Source organism: Molossus molossus, unplaced genomic scaffold (assembly GCF_014108415.1).
Source record: "Molossus molossus isolate mMolMol1 unplaced genomic scaffold, mMolMol1.p scaffold_m16_p_11, whole genome shotgun sequence".
NCBI classification, from domain to species: Eukaryota; Metazoa; Chordata; class Mammalia; order Chiroptera; family Molossidae; genus Molossus; species Molossus molossus.
This window is the reverse complement of record NW_023425346.1, coordinates 32,424,456-32,444,488: the sequence shown is the minus strand read 5'-3', so window position 1 is coordinate 32,444,488 and position 20,033 is coordinate 32,424,456. Positions and strand designations below refer to the sequence as shown.

The following is a 20,033-nucleotide window of genomic DNA, read 5'->3' as shown; positions in this document are numbered from 1 at the left end:
GTCGCCTCTTGCCTGCTTGAGTACCGGGGCTGGTATTGGTGTGTCCTGGTAGGTGCTGCTGCTGGATTGCGTGGGCCCCTCTGGAGCTGTGTTCCCCGCTGGTCGCTGATGCCACCTGTAGCTGTATTGCTCAGGCCCTGCTGGAGCTGCACTCCTGCCTGCACCTGTGTGGCTGGGTCACACAGGTCCCTCTGGATCACTGATTCTGCACCGCTCTTGTGGGCTGCTGGGTCACACAGGTCTGTCTGGCACCCCAGCTCTGCACTACTCTTTTGGGTCGCTGGGTCGCACAGGTCCCTCTGGATCCCTGGCTCTGCACTGCTCTTGTTGGCCACCGGGTCACACTGGTCCAATGGTGCCAGGTGTACTGGTGGCTCAGGTTGCTGGGCCCTAGCTGCATCCTCCCAGGAAGACCCAGGATCTTCCAGAATGGTGGGACCTTCCTGCGGCACAGGGAGAAGCGCCCTGAAGGGCCGCTCACCGCGGTAGCTGCTGCTCAGTCCACAGCACAGGGACCTTCTGCTCCGCGGCTCTGCACCGCTCGGGTTTGGTCGTCCACCTTCACGCCCACTCACACTCTCTCACACACTCGCTCACTCTCTCACACACTCACCCTCCCTCTGGTCCTGCCCGCTGCCATCTTTTTCTCCTGGCTTGGTTTCAGACAGGCGATGCTGAGGTTTCAGCAGGACCTCTGTGCATCTCCAACAGGCATTTACATGCGCTGGCCTAGATCCAGGGAGAAGGCCGGGATTCAGCACACAGATTCGGGATTCCCTGCATACAGGGAATAGATATGCACATGGAAATGGATGTGTCTGCTTCAGAAAAGAGAGAAGAGGGCAGAGGGCAGGTTCTTGGGGGATCATGTACGCAGGCAGAGCAGATGAGGAAAAGCAGGCTTCAGAGTGATCACAAGTAGGAGAAGAGCCACTGGGACCTGGAAGCCACCGGAAGGATCAGGGATTAGGAATCCACAGTGACCAGAGTGTGACACTGAAGAAAATGACCAAAAGATACCATTACCTTGGAGAATCAGTGACCTTTCAAAGAATATCAGCCACCATGGAGGGGAAAGTCAGAGGGCAACATCAGTTAAAAACGCCAGAAGCAGCAACGTGAAGCTACTCTTTAGTAAGGTCAGAAAGAATGGTGATAGCCCTGGCCGGCGGCTCAGTTGGTTGAAGCATTGGCCCATACACCAAAAGGTTGTGGGTCTGATCCCCGGTTGGGGTGGGTACGGGAGGCAACCAATTGATATCTCTCTCTCTCCCTCCCTCCCTCTCCCTCTCCCTCTCCCTCTCTTTCAAATTAATTAAAATAAATCCTCACGTGAGGATTAAAAAAAAAAAAGAATGGTAACAAAATAGTCATGGGATGTAAAGTACAGCATGGGTAACATAGTCAGCAATATTGTAATAAGTATACATGGTGTCAGATGAGTACCAGGCTTATCCAGGGGATCACCTTGTAAGTTATATACACGTGTAACCACTATGCTGCACACCAGACACTATGTAATATTGAATGTCAACTGTAATTGAAAAAACATTTAAAAGAACTGTTGAAGAGTAATTATTTGGGGGTTTAGAACAGGAGAGTTGAATGTGTAGAATGTGAGAAAGGAACCAAAGGCGGGGGAGCTATGGAAAGGTGAGAAAATAAAAGTACATGAATTATTGAGGTCCTGAAGAAATGAGAGAACACTGGATCAGGAAACAGAAGACTGTTAAAAACGGCAGGCCAACAACGCACCTGCCCCTCCCTTCCCGACTCCCTACTGAGACTACTAAATAGTTAGAGCTACTCGAGAGTAAAACTATTAAATTTGTTTTACTAAGATAAAGAGAACCAGAGGAGATAACTGCAGAGAGATCTGGGGAAATACAGAGCAGGACAAATGGTAACTTAGTTCAGTACATTCTCTGCCTTACTCACAGCATGCGCGTAGGATCCCGACAAGAGCAAACCAACGAACCCTGCAGAATCCCTGAGGGGCTGAGCACCCGCAGGCACCAGGATGCCAGAGGGCAGGGGTGGATCTTGAAAGCAGTTAGATTATTTAACAGCAGACAGAGTAAGTTAGACCCAGAGCCTCTCCTCAACCCCGTGTAGTAAGACATCTAACCCTACAGAAGACAAGGGCTTTGTCCTTTGGAGAAATTTCACAAGAGGACTCTCTGGATTCAAAGGCCTCAGGTACAGTGGGCCAGGAGGGGGAAGTGTCAGACTGAACACTGGCAGATTAGCAATAACCTGCACACTGATCTGCCCCGTCCAATAACAGCAGCATCCAGCTACAAAACCACGTAACTGCCCCTCCCCATCATCCCTCACACCTGCCTCCCTCCTCCCTACCTCCAGGAGACTGGACAATCCTCCAGGGAAACCAAGTGCCCCAGAGAAATGCCCCGTATACGCTCACCACCCATCACCCACGGGAAAGCCCCATCTGTTCACACGGAACTGACAGCCGAGGACACCCAAGGACCACCATCCGAGGATCACACAGCGGAGTGGAGCCAAACCAAACAGATAAATCCAAGGACCCCGGAGACAGTAAAGAGGCGGAAGACTTCACAGCAGTCTGGAGGCCGCCTGCAACGGCCCAGAGAGAGACTGAATTTGGCCAGCACGGTTACCTTAAAAATAAAAATAAACCCACGTAATGATCTGTATTTTTTACTTGTCCTGAAAAATCAAACAATCTGGCAAGTCCAGACTCGTATGGTAACCACGTGTCTGGAGCCACGAGCCGGAAAGAAAGGAACGAGCCAAGGTGAGTGGGCCTGGACGCTCAGGGGGGCGGGGTCAAGCTATCACCGGACTCACAGAAGGGTCCGTGACCCAAAGAGAGGTTAAGAGCCTCGAAACAGCCCCCCTCTTTTCCTGCCCCAACCGTTTATCATCCTCTGAGTGTTCGGCCCTCTGCTCCTCCAACATCTGTGCCTTGGCCAAGGTCCACATTTCACTCCTCTAATCTCTCTTCAGTCACTCCCTCTGGCCCTCAATCACCTTTATGACTCTTCTAAATCCCTCCGGTTTGCCCACATCTGGCCGAACGCTCTAGGAAGATGCAATACGCTTCAGGTTACTGAGCAAGAGTCGCCGGAGAGCTTCCAGGAGGAGCACCAAGATTGGACGTGTTACATCAACTTCTCCCAGGCAGCTGCCCAGCTCGGAATGGAAAAGTGCAGAGACTGTCCTGGCCAGTCTGGCTCAGCAGTCAGAGAGTCGGCTTGTGCACCAAAGGGTCGAGAGTTTGATTCCCAGTCAAGGGCATGTACCTGGGTTGCAGGTTTGATCCCCAACCCAGGGCCGTGCAGGAGGCAACCAATTGATGGGTCTCTCTCGCATCAATGTCTCCCCTACCTGCATCCCTGCCTTCCACTCTCTCTAAAAATCAAAGGAGCCCAGGCCAGTTTGGTTCAGTGCTTAGAGCGTTAGCCTGCGGACCGGAGAGTCCCAAGTTTGGTTCCCGCTAAGGGCACGTACCTCGGATGCAGTTTGTCCCCGGCCCTGGTTGGGGTTATGTAAGTGGCAACCACTCAATGTGTCTTTCTCAAATCGATGTTTCTTTCTCTCGCTTCCCCACCCCCCCTCCTTCTCACTCTATCTGAAGATAAATGCAAAAATGTTCTTGGGTGAGGATTAACAAGTGCAGATCACTGCAGGGAATGGGAAGAACTTCTTCCTGGGTTAATGAGTCTGGCATATAGATATTCCCTATTATTTCTTGTGCATTTTAACTATTTATCTCAATGGGTCAAGAGAGTTCTGCTCTTGCACCATCTGAAATATCCTGGAGAAAAGAGGAAGAATCAAAACTACCCACAGCTCAGAACGCATGTCTACCATCTCTGACTTGATTAGAAACACACACACACACACTGGTTCTATGCAGAAATGTGTAATCAGCCCAGCCGGCTCTGCCCAATCCCAAGGCTTCTTGCAGTCACACTGAAGCATCAGGCAATTTGCCCTGACTAGAGGTAATCACAACACACAAATAAATTCCTGCCAAATCAGAATTAATGTAAATGCCTCTCACAGCTTTTCGAGAGACAGAAAAGCCTGCCCTTCTAAGATACCTTCCCCTGGGTTAATGAGTTTGATACTTCTGCTTATCACAAGTCAAAGGTAACTTGGTAGTTGGGCTGATACACCGTCTTTCTCAAATTGCTTCACTGTAGGGCTTCTCCTTTGTAAGGTGCTTTGTTTTTTGAACGTGCAGAGTTTTTGGCCCCACCACTCTCCCCAAGCTTCCATAAGCAAAGTCGGGGAACCGGGGCCTCGGGCAGAGTAAGGCTCTGGGGGAAACCCTGGGAACCAGGGATTGGCATCCATCCTTGTCTGAGGCCCCGCGGAATGGAGCATCCAGGCGGGTATCCTGTGAAGTCCCCTCCAGACAGAAACTGCACCTACAGCCCACGCACGGAGCACTTTGAGAGGAGTGTCCCTCTAAATGGTGAACGAGCGGAATGAGCTACTGGAATCTTGGCCTGGGCCTGAGAAGGGAATTCACAGCCCCTCTACTTCCCTCTGAGCTGGCCAAACCCCACCGTCAGCAGGACAGATCTGACTTTTGAGATACCCACTTTAAAAATGGACTTCTCAACATTTTGAACGATTCTTAGAGAATCTGAACCCTCCTCCCAGAAAAACGCAGGCACGCATCCATTTGCTGTCAGTTGAGAGGTTCTCAGAACTCGGAGCCCAGCCACTGAGTTCACGTTAAGCAAGGCTGCTTTCGAGAAGCAGGCACCGAGAGGAGCACACGGACAGCAACAGGAGCTGCATTTGGTAAGGAGCAGCTAAAGGAACGACTAACTTAAAGGAAAAAACAATCAAGAATTGAGGCTATGAGGCTGGTGTATTTGAAGGCATATCAAGTGGAAGAGGAATTAGACGTTTGTTCTAGTATCTCCTCTCCCCAGGGTGCTGTCCCTGATTTCCCTGGGCAGATCTTGCTGTCCTTCTTCTGTGTTCCTGTAGCCCCATGAGTATACTGAAATTCAAACCCCTAAGACACAAGGCCTTTAATCTAAAGGGCCAGAGAGGGGCTCCACTATGGCTTGAAATGCCTAAGAAAATGCAATGCTGGGAGACCCCATATCCACCCCTCTTTGCTTCATAAAAATCATTCTCAGCTCATGGGCCATAAGGAAACAAGTCTTGGGCTGGCTTTGAGCCAGAGACCACAATCTGCCATCCCCTGGACCAGACCACAACCCTGACCAGTCCATCTCCACTCTCCCAGCGACCAGCTCAAGTCATAACGCATTTCACCCGGGGGTCCCCGCTCTGACACAGTGCTGGGTACACAAAGTTAAATGTATGCAGGAATAAATTCTGCTCGTCTTCCAGGACTGAGCTCAGGTGACACCTCCAGAAAGACTTCCTTCATCCCCCAGTTTGAACTGATTTTGCCCTCGCCTTGCGGTGCCCACGGACCACTCCAGACACCTAGTTACACTGTGCATTGTGCCCCAGCTCACATGCCTTAAAGTGAACAGCTTAGAAACCCTGAGAATTCATTTCTTGCCAATTTTCAGGTTGTTTTGTTTTTTTTTTCTTATGTGAAATAACCATTCCCTGTGGATTTCCATCAGCCAGCCTTTTAAAAGCCATATCAAAAGTGGGGATGGCTCCAAGAAATCTGTCAAATATCCTCATGCAGCTGTTCACATCTTAGCATTTAAGTAGTTGTAACTGCAGCTGAGAAAACAAGTCAACTCTGTGGGTGTTATTTACTGCATCTGTGATGATTCCTTTTTCTGCTCCTCCAAAGATAGACAATTGGACGGAGATATCTGGGTTTAGAAACTACCAAGATTGAAACAAGTTTTTGTTACCCACAGTTGATTTTCCTTGCCATTCTTTTGGGGTGAGGATGAAGTGATTTGAGAAAATATCATCTTGCAATTTCAGAAGGCAGATTACTAAATGTATCCAGTGGTACAGCCACAACTCGGCGGTATAGACAAGGTTTTCCCTCACGTTCTGAGCACAGAAGACCAAGAGTACAGCCGTTTTCCATGACGTCCTTGCCGGGATCACAAACACACTGACATTTACATTCCTCAAAACAAGGCGGAATCAAAATGTACAGACCAATAGTCACGCAGTTTGACTAGAAAAACAAAGGGAATTAAAGTGTGTTAATCTTCTTGACTCATATGAGGAAAAGCTACGAATTAAACTTTGCTGGAAAATAAATTAAAAATGAATATTAAAAAGAGATAATCCACCCTGGCTAGTGTGGCTCAGTTGATTGGACATGGTCCTGTGCACCGAAAGGTTGCTGGTTCCATCCCCAGCCAGGACACATGCCTGGGTTGTGGGCTCAATCCCAGTATGGGGGCATGCAGGAGGCAGCTGAGATGTTTCTCTCTCACATCAATCAATCAATCAATCAATCTCTCTCCTTTCCTCTCTCTCTAAAAATCAATTTTTAAAAAGTAGGGCCCTGACCAGTGTGGTTTAGTGGTTAGAACACTGCCCATGCACCAAAGGGTCTCAGGTTCGATTCTTAGTTAAGGGCACATACCTGGGTTGCAGGTTCGATCCCCATCCCTGATCAGGATGCTAGTGGGAGGCAACCAATCAGTGTGTCTCCCTCACATGTTTCTTTCTCTCCCCCCCCCCACTCCCCCTCCTTCCCTCCCTTCCACTCTCTCTAAAAATCAATGGGGAAAATATCATCAGGTAAGGATTAACTAAAAAGATATAGTCCATGAATTTAATGTGGTATCTTAGTGGGATCCTGGAACAGGTATAAAACAGTAGGGAAACACTAGGAAATCTGAATAAATATGGACTTTAGCTTTGACTAATGTATCACTGGCTCATTCATTGTGAGAAGTACCCCTTACTAATATAAGATGTTAATAGTGGACACTGGGCATGGGGTATATAGGAACCCTCTGTTCTATCTTTTCAGCTTTTTTAAAAATTTAGACCTAGCCCTGGTCAGTTTGGCTCAGCGGTTAGAACGTTGGCCCACAGTCCAGAGAGACCCGGTTCGGTTCCCGCGAAGGGCATGTACCTTGGTTGCAGTTTGTCCCCGGCCACTGTTGGGGTTTTGCGGGTGGCAGCCACTCGATGTGTCCCTTTCACGTCGATGTTTCTCTCTCTCTCTCTCTCTCTCTCTCTCTCTCTCCCTCCCTCCCTCCCTCCCTCCCTCCCTCTCTCTCCCTCCCACTCTGTCTGAGCAAAAATAGAAAAATGTCCTCGGGTGGGGATTAAAAAAAAAAAATTTAGACTTAAAGTAACAAGTTTATTTTTTAAATAGGAGTAGTCCCTACAGAAGTTTATTAAGATGTGTAGGTTATAATCAGGTGGGGGAGGAAAGGGTAAATATTTAAAAATTTTAGTCAGTCCAAGAGAATGCAGTGAATAAGAAAAGTGTCCGTAGGCTAAGGGTTGATGACCAGACTACAGAGCAAACAAACAAGTGGCAAAATGAAGGGCTGAGCTCTAAGAATACCGCATCTCCTGTTTCCCTCGTTAAACACTGGCTGCCGCCCCCCACCTCCCTCTCTCCCCTCACTTTTTCCATTCATACCCCCGGCAGCGTGTCAGTGATCTGTGAGTCAATAAGCCAATTTGAGAGGTATTAACTGAGCCCAGGTATAAGACCCTCAGTATGTGGGACCACATTCCCAGAAAAAGCAAGGAGCTTCCTCAGCTGCGCGTCCACACACCTCACAGAGCACCTGCACAATGTAGGTGCTTAATAAACATTGGTGGAGATTGCCTGCTGATGCCCTGGCTGGAAGCGAACTCACTTGCGAGCTCTTAACAAAGACCAATGCTCAGAGCTACACCAACAGAGATTCCACTGTAATTGGTCTGGGGCGGGAGCCAAAACATCAGCATTTTTGTAAAAACTCCCCAGGAGGTTCTGCCATGCGGCAGGGTTGAGTACAGAGGGCGAGTCTATAAGATGAACTAGAGCAGACCGTGCCTGGTGTTAGGAAATCAATGAGCTACTGCAACAGCACAGGTGTGGGAGTTTCAACCTACATTACCACCTTCTCTCCCTGCAGGACGAATTCACTGTGCTTGTCTCCAGCAGCGAGAGGCGTCGAGTGGTCTGCTTGAAGAGTGAAGGATGTAAAGCGGGAAGAGTGGAATCATGTAACCACCATGGTCTATTTAATGTCAACAGAAATGCTCCTTGTGACTTCAGAAAGCATTTTAGTCCTCAAAGAGGAAGGATGTGTTCTGGGGAGAACTTTTAAAAAATATGTTGACCCTCTCTCAAAAATTTATAGAACAACTAGACAGAATGTCAGCAGGAATAGAGAAGAATGTAAAGAACAATACCATCAGCCAGCAGAATCTAATAGACATTTATAGAACACGCCACCCAAAAACAGCAGGATGCACATTCTTTTCTATTGCTCGTGGAGCACAGACCAAGAGAGAACATATCGTGGGCTATAAAACCACCTCCACAAATTTATAAGAATTTATATCAACCACAGTATATTCTGCAACCACAATGAATCAAACTAGACATCCATAACAGAAAGATAACAGGAAATTCTCCAAACACTTGGAAACTAAACAATACACCTCTAAATAATCTACGGGTCAAAGACAAGGTCTTAGAGGAAATTTAAAACTATATTTAACTGAATGAAAATGAAAACGCAATATATCAAAATATGTAGACTACAGATAAAGCAGTGCCGAGTGACATTTACAGCACTAAATATCAACTTTAGAAATTCCTCAAATCCACAATCTCACCTCAAGATGTTAGAAAAAGAAGAGTGATGTGAACCCAAAGCAAGAGAAGGAGGGGAATGATAAAGCTAAGAGTAGAAACCACACCGAGACCCAGCAGAGGACATCGGGTGACCACACAGGCAGGCTGGAGTGATGCGGCTGCAAACCAAGGTGCACCAAGGACTGCCAGCGACCACCAGAAGCTGAGACACAAGGAAAGAGTCCTTGCAGGTTTGAGAGGGAGCACTGCCTGCCGACACCTTGATCTCAGACCCCTAGCCGCCAGAACTGAGACAATAAGTCACCTTTGTTGTGAGCCACCCGCTGATGGTGCTTTATTCTAGCAGTCCTGGGAAACCAAACCAGCTTCCAGCGAGGTAGGGCAAAAGGAAAAGCAAGAGAAAACCTGGTTAATCCAACAGAAGGCAGACATTATTTTTTAAAATAGCTAAAGAAAATGGTTGTAGGGAACAAATACAAAATAACAGAGCACAGAATCATAAAAATGTACCGGTCATTCAAAACTACAGACACATAAAACCCTACTCCCGATGAACAGAACTCACATCTTTATAAGTTCAGGGAGCATTCATAAAATTATCAGAGCCCCCCGGTTTCCAAGAAGTCTCAACGAATTTCAAAGAATCACAGTCATACAGACAACATTCCTCAACAAGAATACAATATATCTCTGAATTTGACTTCATGCTAAGAGAACTGCATAGTAAACCACAGTGATAGAGCATTTTCTAGTTATACTGCAAATACAAAAGAACACTGGAACGTGAACACTGGAACATGGTGTCGTTAGGATGTGAAAGAACAGACTTGGCCAGTGAATTGTGAATTGATACAATCTGGTAGTATCTATCAAAATTAAAAGATACATTTCCCCTTTGCCCACCAATCCATTGCTAGAAATTTTTCCTATAGATACACTTACCAATGTGCAAAAAGAAACATGTGCAAGGATTTTCATCACAGTAATTACTGGTATAGCAAAAGATACAAAAACCTTAATGTCCATCAGGGTGGGAATGACCAACTTGTGGTCTTCTCAGATAACTGAATATTCATAAGAATGAGCCAACACCATATTTGCTGATATAGAAGAACTCCAAGATCTGCAGTATATGAAACAATGTGCAGTCACAATTGTCTTTTTTTTTTACATATAGTTTTATACAGAAGAGGTATTCACATTCTAGAAACATTCCAACAATGTGCTAACAGTGTTTGTTTCTGAGAAGAAGTACTGAGACGTGGAAGACTTACTTTCACTAAGTATCTTTTTGTAATATATCTGCATTTTACCATATTCATGTATTACTACTATTCAAATAAAATAGGCAAAAGCCTCTAATCATTTTATTTATTCGCTTAAATACAGCTTCAAAAATAAAATGAAGTCTGTAGTGAGAAGCCTAATAAACTGTAGAAATTCCAAATTCCTTTGTACATTCCCTTGAAATCCCTTTATTGATGAACTGACAGAGCTAACATGTCTGTGCAATTAAGCCAGCAAACATGTTCAACAGGGTTTTCAAGAGGTTCTCTACCTGACTGCAACATGCAAAGGTCCTCAGTCCAAACCTGCAGGGCAGGAACGCTGCAAACGGATGGAAAACTGCTGCCTTTACAGCAAACCTACTGGGTGAATCCTGGCTACCACTCTGATCTCGCCCCTCCCTTATTCCCAAAGGACACACCAAGCACCTACTGGCCCAGCCTCCGGAACTTGGCCCGGGCTGCTCTGAATGCTCCCCCACCACCACCACCACAGCACACTTTCTACATGCCCCCACCAGGCAGTCACATGGCTTACTCCTGGGTTCACTCAGATCTCTGCCACTACGTCACTTGTTCAGAAAGCCCTCACCTGCTGATCTAAAACAGTACAACTCTCTGGGGCCCTCTATACCTCCTTACGCTGGTTTATTTTATTATTTCATCACTTTTCACTACCTGACATGATTTTCCTTGCTGATTTGTTTGCTCCCCACACTAGAAGGCAAGCCCCTTGAGAGCAGGGTTTGCTCCTCTCCACTACCTGGTAGCATACAGTAGGCACTAAATAAATGTTTCCCACATAAGTAAAATTTGCAAATGGGAAGTCAATAGCATCGTTTTCCTTTACGTTTTGACCAAATCCCATCTAATGTAAAGGTCCTTTCTTTACATTGCAGTTTCTTTCTCTTCGTTTATGCCTAACCCATGACCACAGAGAGGGCAAATGGAGAAAAGTTTTCTCTGGAGAAAGAGCAGACTCAAGAATGGAGCAAGACCTTGTCCCATGATGCTGGATTTTGTGAAAATTCACCAAGCTAACATGTTACAGGTCAAGTCAGCATTTGTTTTCTTGGTCATTCAATCATAAAAGTTAGGGAAAACCTTCTTTTCAAATAGTATGAGAAATAAAAACCCAATGCGACAGAAGTGTTTTAAAAGCAAGGATAAATAAAGAAGTTATTTGATCTAAGGCAGCAATTTTTAACTAGTGTGCTGCAAGAATTTTTAAAGCATGCAATACCTGACTAGTCAGGAGCACGGACTCTTTTCCCTCAGACTGTCAAATGAAAAACTGACAACAGCCGACAACACAATAGCCATCCGCTGTGAATGCCCTTTCTTGAACCATAAATATATAGGACATATCATAGATTTACATCTTATTGGTCACATCGCATAATAAAGTTGCATCTGATTGGTTAATTTTTGGTACCAGAAATCCTTATATACAAGTATAAGCACCTGGTTTGTTTTTTTTTAATCACTTTGGAGAAAAAGGGGAGGGCCCTGGCCAGTCTGGCTCAGTGGTTAGAGCATCAGCCCAAGGACCAGAGAGTCCTGGGTTTGGTTCCTAAGGGCATGTACCTCGGTTGCAGTTTGTCCCCGGCCCTGGTTGAGGTCATGTGGGTGGCAACCAGTTGATGTGTCTCGTTCACATCGATGTTTCTCCCGACCCCCGCTCTATCTAAAGATAAGTGCAAAAATGTCTTTGGGTGAGGATTAAAAAATAATAGTAGGTGATTACTATTATTATTTTTTGTAAATCAATCAAATTTATATCTCTTTTTTTTTTTAGATCAGTAAAAACAATTTTTTTTGGTGTGCCACAGAATTTTAGTAATTAGTTTATGTGTGCCATGAGATGCAAAAGATTGAACATTGCTGATCTAAGCCTATGGGAGGGACGTTGGCTCTCGAGGCCCAGTAGGTGGGAGTCAGATCTGGCTAAGTCCCTGAGGGCGAGGATTCAGGGGCTCATCTCCTGGAGGCTCAGCCCCAATCCCTGTCAAACGCAGCTCTCTATCAGACTGCTCCCACTTACCTCCTCCAGTCCTCACTTATCCGAGAAATGCGCTAACCTACATCAGAGAACCACAGGGACAGAGAGAAGCCCCTCCACCCCGCCACTTCCAGACAGTTCTGCTCTGAAGGCACCCCCACGCCGGTTCTTTAAGGGAGCCGCAACGCCTGCTAAGCCGAGTCACAGCTCCCCCACATTCCTCGTCTCCCCAGCTCTGACCGAAGAGAACGCGGTGTTAGCTCTCTGGCACCACGCCAAATGCCCTGCCATCTTCCCGCAGTGTAGTCTTATCACCCACTAAATATAAAACAACCCGTCCAGTTCCTGCCACATCCACGTGGTTCCCTGGGGGAAGGTTATATACTTTTGTGAGTTAGCACACAGGCTAGTAGCAGCCCAATAAAGTGTTTCTGGAATCTAATTCCAGTAAAGGAAATAACTGCCTACTATTAAAAGACAAATATGCGTATTTGTATATACACTGTGTGTGTATGTGTGTGTATACACATATATAAATATACATATATACCCACTCCACTCCCCACCCATGTGCTTTTCCAGTCTCTAATCAGGAAGTTCTTCATGTAGTCTAACCTAAATCCTCCTTGAAGCAATATGACTTATATTTCTCCTGTTTTCACTGGAAAAAGAGGAGTTCATAAATACTGTCCATCATATATATCTTCAAATACTTACAGCCCTCTCTAATCTTCTCTTCTCTAGAATAAATACACTCTCTTCTGTAAGCCCACGGCAACCATCCAATGTTTCACTGTCCCCTTGAACTTGAAATACTACAAGTTCGAATCAGAGGTTAAAAATAGTTAAAGTGGCCCTGGCCGGTTTGGCTCAGAGGTTGGAGTGTCGGCCTGCGGTACAGAGAGACCCGGGTTCGGTTCCCGCTAAGGGCATGTACCTCGGTTGCAGTTTGTCCCCGGCCCTGGTTGGTCGTGCAGGTGGCAGCCACTCGATGTGTCCCTTCACGTCGATGTTTCTCTCTCTCTCTCTTCCTCTCTCCCTCCCGCTCTATCTGAACAAAAAATGGAAAAATGTCCTCGGGTGAGGATAAAAAAAAAAATAGTTAAAGTGCCCAAAGTTCTGCTCCTCTAATATTTAAACCTGCCCAATTATTACACCTCTTTGCTCGTTATATTTTAAACAGAGCAGAGAATGGGAAAACAATTGCTTTTTCGAGCATCTGTCACCACTGACCCTGGGTTACCTTGGCAGAGTGTGCTTACAGCATTTACCTAAGATTATTAAGTGCTCCGGTGACATTATTACAAGAGGGGGCAGGAACAGTGTCAACCTAATGAGGCGGCAGATTACATCTGATGGTCTCCATCTGAGAATCAGGGCAGGCCAGGCCGACAGCTAATCAAGTCACCAAAGGCCCTTCACCCTGGGACAACAGCAGCCTTTGTCTACACCTGAGGGGAAAACGAGCCGCCTCCTTTCTAGTGCTAATAAGTTTAGTGGAGCCGGGTTCTGTTCCATGGGAAAGGCTGGGCTCTCCCCTTCCAGGGCAAACATCCAGAACGAGGGGCCACTCTGCTGACGCCGGCACCATGTCCTCGCGCTCAGCATCACCTGCCCTTTCCCCGGTGCGTGCCACGGCACAGGAGCTCCAAGGACGCTTACTGAGCAGATGAACGAATGCGTTACTAAGATTTGCATTTGCTTCTCACCTTCCTGGTAACCAAAGCAAAAAGAGAAATATACTGGTTTACACCATTTTCCCGTGTGAACAGGAGAGAAGAGAACACTACAGAAGATACAGGACTGCTGCTAACATTGTTTTGGAGAATGTTGAGCGCATGCTTCTTTGAGTTTTTTAAAATCGTCTGCTGAAAACCCATGCAAAGACCAGCAAGAAGTCAGGGATCTTTACGGGATTTACAAGGGGGAAAGATCTATTGGTCACACGTGGATTTTCCCATCCACACCAGCTTATGGGGCAAAGATCAAGGTCAGTAGCGTCTCTGCATCCTTCACAGCTGATATGAACACACTGTGAAGCCAGTTACGTTTGCACTGGCTGCTGAGCCTGGAACAAGAGACCACACATTCCTATGGCAGCTCCTTCCCGCGGTGGTGAAATGTGGGTTAGAAACGCAGACATGGTCTCACAGCAGGTGGTCAGATCACTTGCTATTGATGTACAACTAACTCTAGGCTTAGTGTTTTCTTCACTTGGTACATAGTTAGCAATGACAAGTGCGAGTCCACATATTCAAACAGGAGTGCAGAGAGTAACAAAGGGAATATAATGTGGGTTTTAAATAAAAATAAAAAAAACTAATTTCATTGAATAATATCACATACTCTCTCAACCTAGGAGGATAATAGAAACCAGAGAAAGCAACAAGCCTTCCAAGTGCTGGAATTTAATGATACTTTAAAGAGTGAAAAGCCTTGTAACTCCAAAGTCACCAGGCTGCAATGAAACAGGTCATCTTCCCCGCTCTGAGAGGGTGCGTCACTGACGGATGTGCCAACACACCCGCAGAAAAGTCGCATCGAAATCTAAAACATGCATTCCTTTGTCCCGGCCATTCCACTTCTGGGAATCGAACATCATTGAATGACAGAATATTTCTTTATAAAGTGAAAGATGTTTTTACAAGAACTTATTGGTGGCATATATAAGTATTGTTTATGAAAGAAAAAAATGAAAACGATCTAAATGCCGATGAACAGAACATTGATTAAATTAGACATGGTGTATTTAAAGAATTATTATGATTGTTTCACTCTTGCATGCACAAATATTTATTGAGCATCTACTATGCTGAGCATTGTTCTAGGTGCTTGAGTTACATTACAAAAAGTATACAAATCCCCAGTCTTGTTGAGTTTATAGTTTAGAGGTAGCGCTTTTAAATAATTTATTAATGGGAAATCCCACAATGGCTACATATTTCTGAAATATAGACATACACATATCAATAAGACATATTTTTGTGTATACAGGTAATGCCAGACGTGCTCTTAAAGTCCCTTACATGCAAATGGAAAGCCACTGGGAGCACTTTTAAAATAAAAAAAAAAATAACACCAGCCTGAGTTTTGGAACATATTTAAGTGGATTCAATACTGGCTTTGATATAATAATTTACTTAACCTTGCTAATTCAGTTTTCTCTTTCCTGAAAGAATTACCATAAACATTCAAGGGAAAAGAAAAACATCTAACATTCTTTTCAGGGTGCTTGGAAAACAGTAGATGCTCAATAAATGTCTGTTCCCTGTCCTTTCTCCTTATACTGCCACGGGATTCAGAACCCTTAACCACCAATGAGTAAGCCTTTCTCTACTAACTGAGTACGCAACTTAAAAGAAAATAAACATCACTTAAAAACATTTAAAAATAACAATCATTGCCTGGCCGGTGTGGCTCAGTGGTTGAGCATCAACCCATACACCAAGAGGTCACCAGTTCAATTCCCGGTCAGGGCACATGCCCAGGTTGTGGGCCCAGTCTCCAGTGGGGGGCATGCAGAAGGCAGCCAATCGATGTTCTCTCTCATCAATGTCTGTCTGTCTCTCTCTCTCCCCCCCCCTTCCTCTCTCTCTAAAAGCAATAAAGAAAAAAAATTTTTCAATAATAACAATCATTATTATTATGTGGACCCAGGGATTTTTCATTGTCCTCCGTCTCTCAGCCCACATGCACAGCAAGAACCAAGCAATCTTCTTACTACAACGACTGCATCTTTGTACTTCATGGCCCTGTTCTCTCTTCACAGAAGCTGGCTGAAAAGACGCATTAATTAAGCAGATATCCATGAGCTTATTCTCTCCTGTATTCTTAAATCCACATGTGCTTCCACAAATAACTCTTTTCTCACAAAGCCTTCACAGGTCAGCAAGGGCCGATTTTTCTGCAGAATTTGGAGGCCCCACACCCTGCGAGGGCGTGCTGGAATCCGAAGCTGACTGCAGCACCTCACAATTGGTTTTCTATGAGACGTCTTCCTTTGATTCACACACTTCACTTAATGCCTCAGCCTGCTGGCACAATCAAATCTCTCAGTACAATATCTGTTAGATAGTTGCAATCACGAAAATAAAATCCAGTGGCATAAAATACGCTGTCTCGTGAACCCACTGCCACCTGAAAAGTGATGTTCTAATAGAGAATCTGCTAAGACGCTAATGAAAACTCAGCCTCTCCAGGTGCTGGAGTTGCCTCCAGCTGCCAGGCGCTAGTCCACAGTAAGAGTAACTGAGTAGGTATTGAAAGCAACCTTTCTTAAAACTCACTGCTTGATATTATGTTCTATGAGATGCTTGCAAGAACTTAACCCCAAGGGGGAAAAAAAAAATGGACCTGAAATAATGCTGTTTAACCTTATATGCATATGAGAATTGTGTATGCAATATATTTTCCTTTTTGTTTTGGTTAACAGGAAGCTCAGAACCAGAGATATATATCTTAAACTCATTCATTCATTCATTTATGTACTTAATAAATATAGATGGAGCCCCTATGACGTGTAAGGCACTATGCAAAGTGTGGGTAATGCTGAGCTCAAGGACACAGAGTCAGCTTTGCAGAAAGCCTGGGCGGATACTGCATTTACAAGGGGCCATGACTACGGCTGAGATATACACAGGATATTCGGGGCACTCAGAAGAGGAGAACCTGCAGGGGGAGGGGAAGGTGATGGGACATGGCAGGGAGAACCAAGGATCCCCCTAAAAATAATGTAAGATATCAGTTGTGGTTTTTGTTAAATTATCTCTCATTTTATTTCTCATGTTTCTGGTTCTTTCTGTAAAACTATTTCAGACTTTCATAGAAGTAGAAGGGAAAATACACATTTATTCATTCATACATATGCATATTTAAATACAACAACGAAACTCACTAAACAATATCCTTTTAACCTAAAGGAACCCTCGAAATTTACAAAATACAGCTTACAGTGGGGTATTACAAGGGACCCTGTGAAAATCACACAGAACTAGAAGTAATCTGCTTTCGAGAGTTGATTCTTGCCATGAATATTTTCCATGATTCCAAAATAACTTGGACTTAAAAATATTAAGGTATCCTCTTATTAATTTAGCACAGTCTTAACCTTGTCTGCTTCACTACTGTTTATCCCAGCGTGCCAACCCCCGAGAGCTTGATCCGGGAGCTCCGCACTGGTAGGTGGTGATTGACAGCACCAACTGCCGCCGTGGTTTCCTGGTGGATCCTGGCTCACTTCCAGGCTCGGCTCATTTAAAGCCAGTGCATTCCTTTGCCTCCCCCTTTACCCACAGGTCCCTCCGCCACATCACACACTGTGAGAGAATGGGGCTGCTGGCGTCATTTCAAGTTATATCATTGATTCGAATCTATCCCCAAGCAAACCGGCTTTTATTTCAGAAGAACACTCTCTAGTGATCTGAACTGCAGGGGCAGTAAAACAATTCTACATTTATGTAGCATTCCCATCCCCAGGGGAATAGTGTTATATGCCTACAAATACCTGAGAAGCAATAATGAGTTTGGTGGGTTGGAGTCTTTTCTGTGGCTTTCCAAAAAAAAACAGAGTTCCACACAGTAGAAATAGGATGAATTTGATGCTTAATAACAACTTCTGTAATAAAGGACATTAGATGCATAATTCTCATTTAATAGTAACTACTTCAAAAACCTATGGTGAAAACAATAATATTCAGCTTATAAATCTGCATCAGCAAGGAAGTCAGCTGTGCCTTCAGGGAAGAGCTACAGGGAGGGGCAGACCCGTCCTCTGGTTCCCTCTGCTGAGATCAGTCTCCAGCCGGCGTCTCCTTGGCCTCCTCCCGCCCTCCCTCCCTTCAGCTCTCTGTTCAGAGGTCCACTGGCCAGAAAGGCCTTCCCTGCCCTGGCGGGTGTGGCTCAGCGGTTAGAGTGTCAGCCCACAAACCAAAGGGTCACCAGTTCAATTCCCGGTCAAGGGCATGTACCTGGGTTGCAGGTTCGATCCCTGGCCCCCATCAAGGTGGTTGCCAGAGGCAACCAATCGATGAATTCCTCTCACCCCTCTCTCTCTCTCTCTCTCTCTCTCTCTCTCTCTCTCTGCCCCTCCCTACCTACCTTCCACTCTGTCTTAAAAAAAAAAAATCATTGGAAAAAATATCCTCTGGTGAGGATTAACAAACAGAAAGACCTTTCCTGATGACACTTCTTTAAAATAGGTCCCCAGCTTCCCCTAGCCCCCTTCTCTGCTTGTTTGCTTTTCTTTAGTTCTTTGGTTCTTTGATCCTTCCTTCCTTCCTTCCTTCCTTCCTTCCTTCCTTCCTTCCTTCCTTCCTTCCTTCCTTCCCTCTTTCCCTCCCTTTCTTTGTTTCTTATCACTGCAGGAACATATCTGTGCATTCATTTTCCCTCTTCCTTCGGTATAACTAGTATACGCCCTAGAGATCAGGGGCTGTGCTCTGCTCATTACTGTGTCTCCAACACCTGCACCAAGTAGGCTTTCAATAAATATTTGTTGAATGAATGATTCTTCCTATTTTACTCTTTTAGCTCACTCGCATTCCGTCTGCGCATCTCGATACTGAAACCAAGACACAGTAAAGGCAGAAAGAACATTTTGCAACCTCCTCTTCTCCCTTATTCTCACAAAGAACAGCACCCTACCCAAAACATCGAAGCTGATTGGAGCAAATGCCCCCAGAAGTTCTGCTCATCGTGCAGCGATGCCTCTAGAACTACACCATAGGCCCAGTAGCTGAATGCGATTTGACTCAGTGGTTCTGACACTCTTGAAACCTGCCTACCCTGCATGGTTCCCAAAAATGTTCCCTGAGAATGTCCCAAAGGGGGGAGAAATTAAGCAGAATGTCTGGGTATGAGACAGATCTATACTGGCTGTCTTGACTCACTTTCCAGCATCTAAAGTTAAAAGCAGGGGTAGGAGGAGGTAGTAAGACCCGTGATGACCAATGACACTACGCATTCACGAACCCATTCGACTGACCGCAGCCCCAGGTCGCCAAGGCTGCTGCTCTGCGCCCCAGAATCTCCGCTGCCAAAAACACGAACCTTCCTGAACACGAGTGTGTGAGACTCTTTAACTCTGAAGTTTAGCTAAAGAGGAAACAACCCAGGTGAGCAAAGACAGGAGAGGCCACGCGCCACATACATCACAGGCGGTCTAGAACCCAGTGGAACGAGAACCGTAAAATAAACGAACTAAGCAATAAAGCGTCTGATTCACATAACTGCTCGTGCTTGTCACAACGAGGGAACATACCCTAGGAAAAAAAAAAACTTTAAGGATGAGCAAATGAAATAAAAGCATCAGGCCACAGAAGCTAAGCAACTTTGAGCAACGCATAATTCCAGCTCTCAGAACCCAGTCTTGACGTTTGCAGCCCAAGTAATTCTACGAAACCGCCTGCCTGGGAGCAAGGAAGCAGAGCCCAGCAGGTCTTTCAACAAGGCACCGAGAGTGGGAGGCTGAATGAATGGGGCAGGCCAAGCGCAGTTAACAAAACTGCACATGTGTAAGATGGAAATACATTGTCCTCCTCTTTAGCAGGAACTCTCTTTGCTAAAGAGCTCTAAAAGAGTTTTGAGGCCTTTCAGCTTTTTGGTGTGTAGCTGCCAATGAGTTCATTTCTATCTGCAGCAGGGAGAAAAGAGGTTGCCAAGATGTGGGGTTTCACCCAGCGCCCGCTGGAGCTGCCACAGATGGGGAAATTCGAGCTGCGCCCCACCCCTTCTCTGGAGAAGAAAACTCATGGCATCATGTTCCACTGGTTATTAACCTCTGTGCCTTTTCTAACTCCCTTTCTCCTTGCCCAAATGGAAATCAAATCATGATACATGGAAGGTAAGTCCATTTCCCCATCAGCCTTTTTTTTTTCAGTGAGAGAAAGAAACATCGATGTGAGAGAAGCATTGATCGGTTGCCTCCTGCACGTGCCCCGAGCAGGACTGAACCTGCAACCTGGGTATGTTGTGCTCTGACTGAGAATCAAACCCGCCCCCTTTCGGT

At 45.6% G+C, this 20,033-nt stretch overlaps 1 protein-coding gene across 1 annotated transcript in view; it reads right to left on the bottom strand.

Moving 5' to 3' along the window:
• LYPD6B (LY6/PLAUR domain containing 6B) overlaps positions 1 to 5,909 on the bottom strand; it is a 73,810-nt gene extending 67,901 nt beyond the window's left edge. The window contains exon 1 of the mRNA XM_036254759.1: positions 5,860 to 5,909. The gene's annotated coding sequence lies outside the window, so the exon portion shown is untranslated. The remainder of the gene's footprint in view (positions 1 to 5,859) is intronic.
• Between the last annotated feature and the right edge of the window lie 14,124 nt (positions 5,910 to 20,033).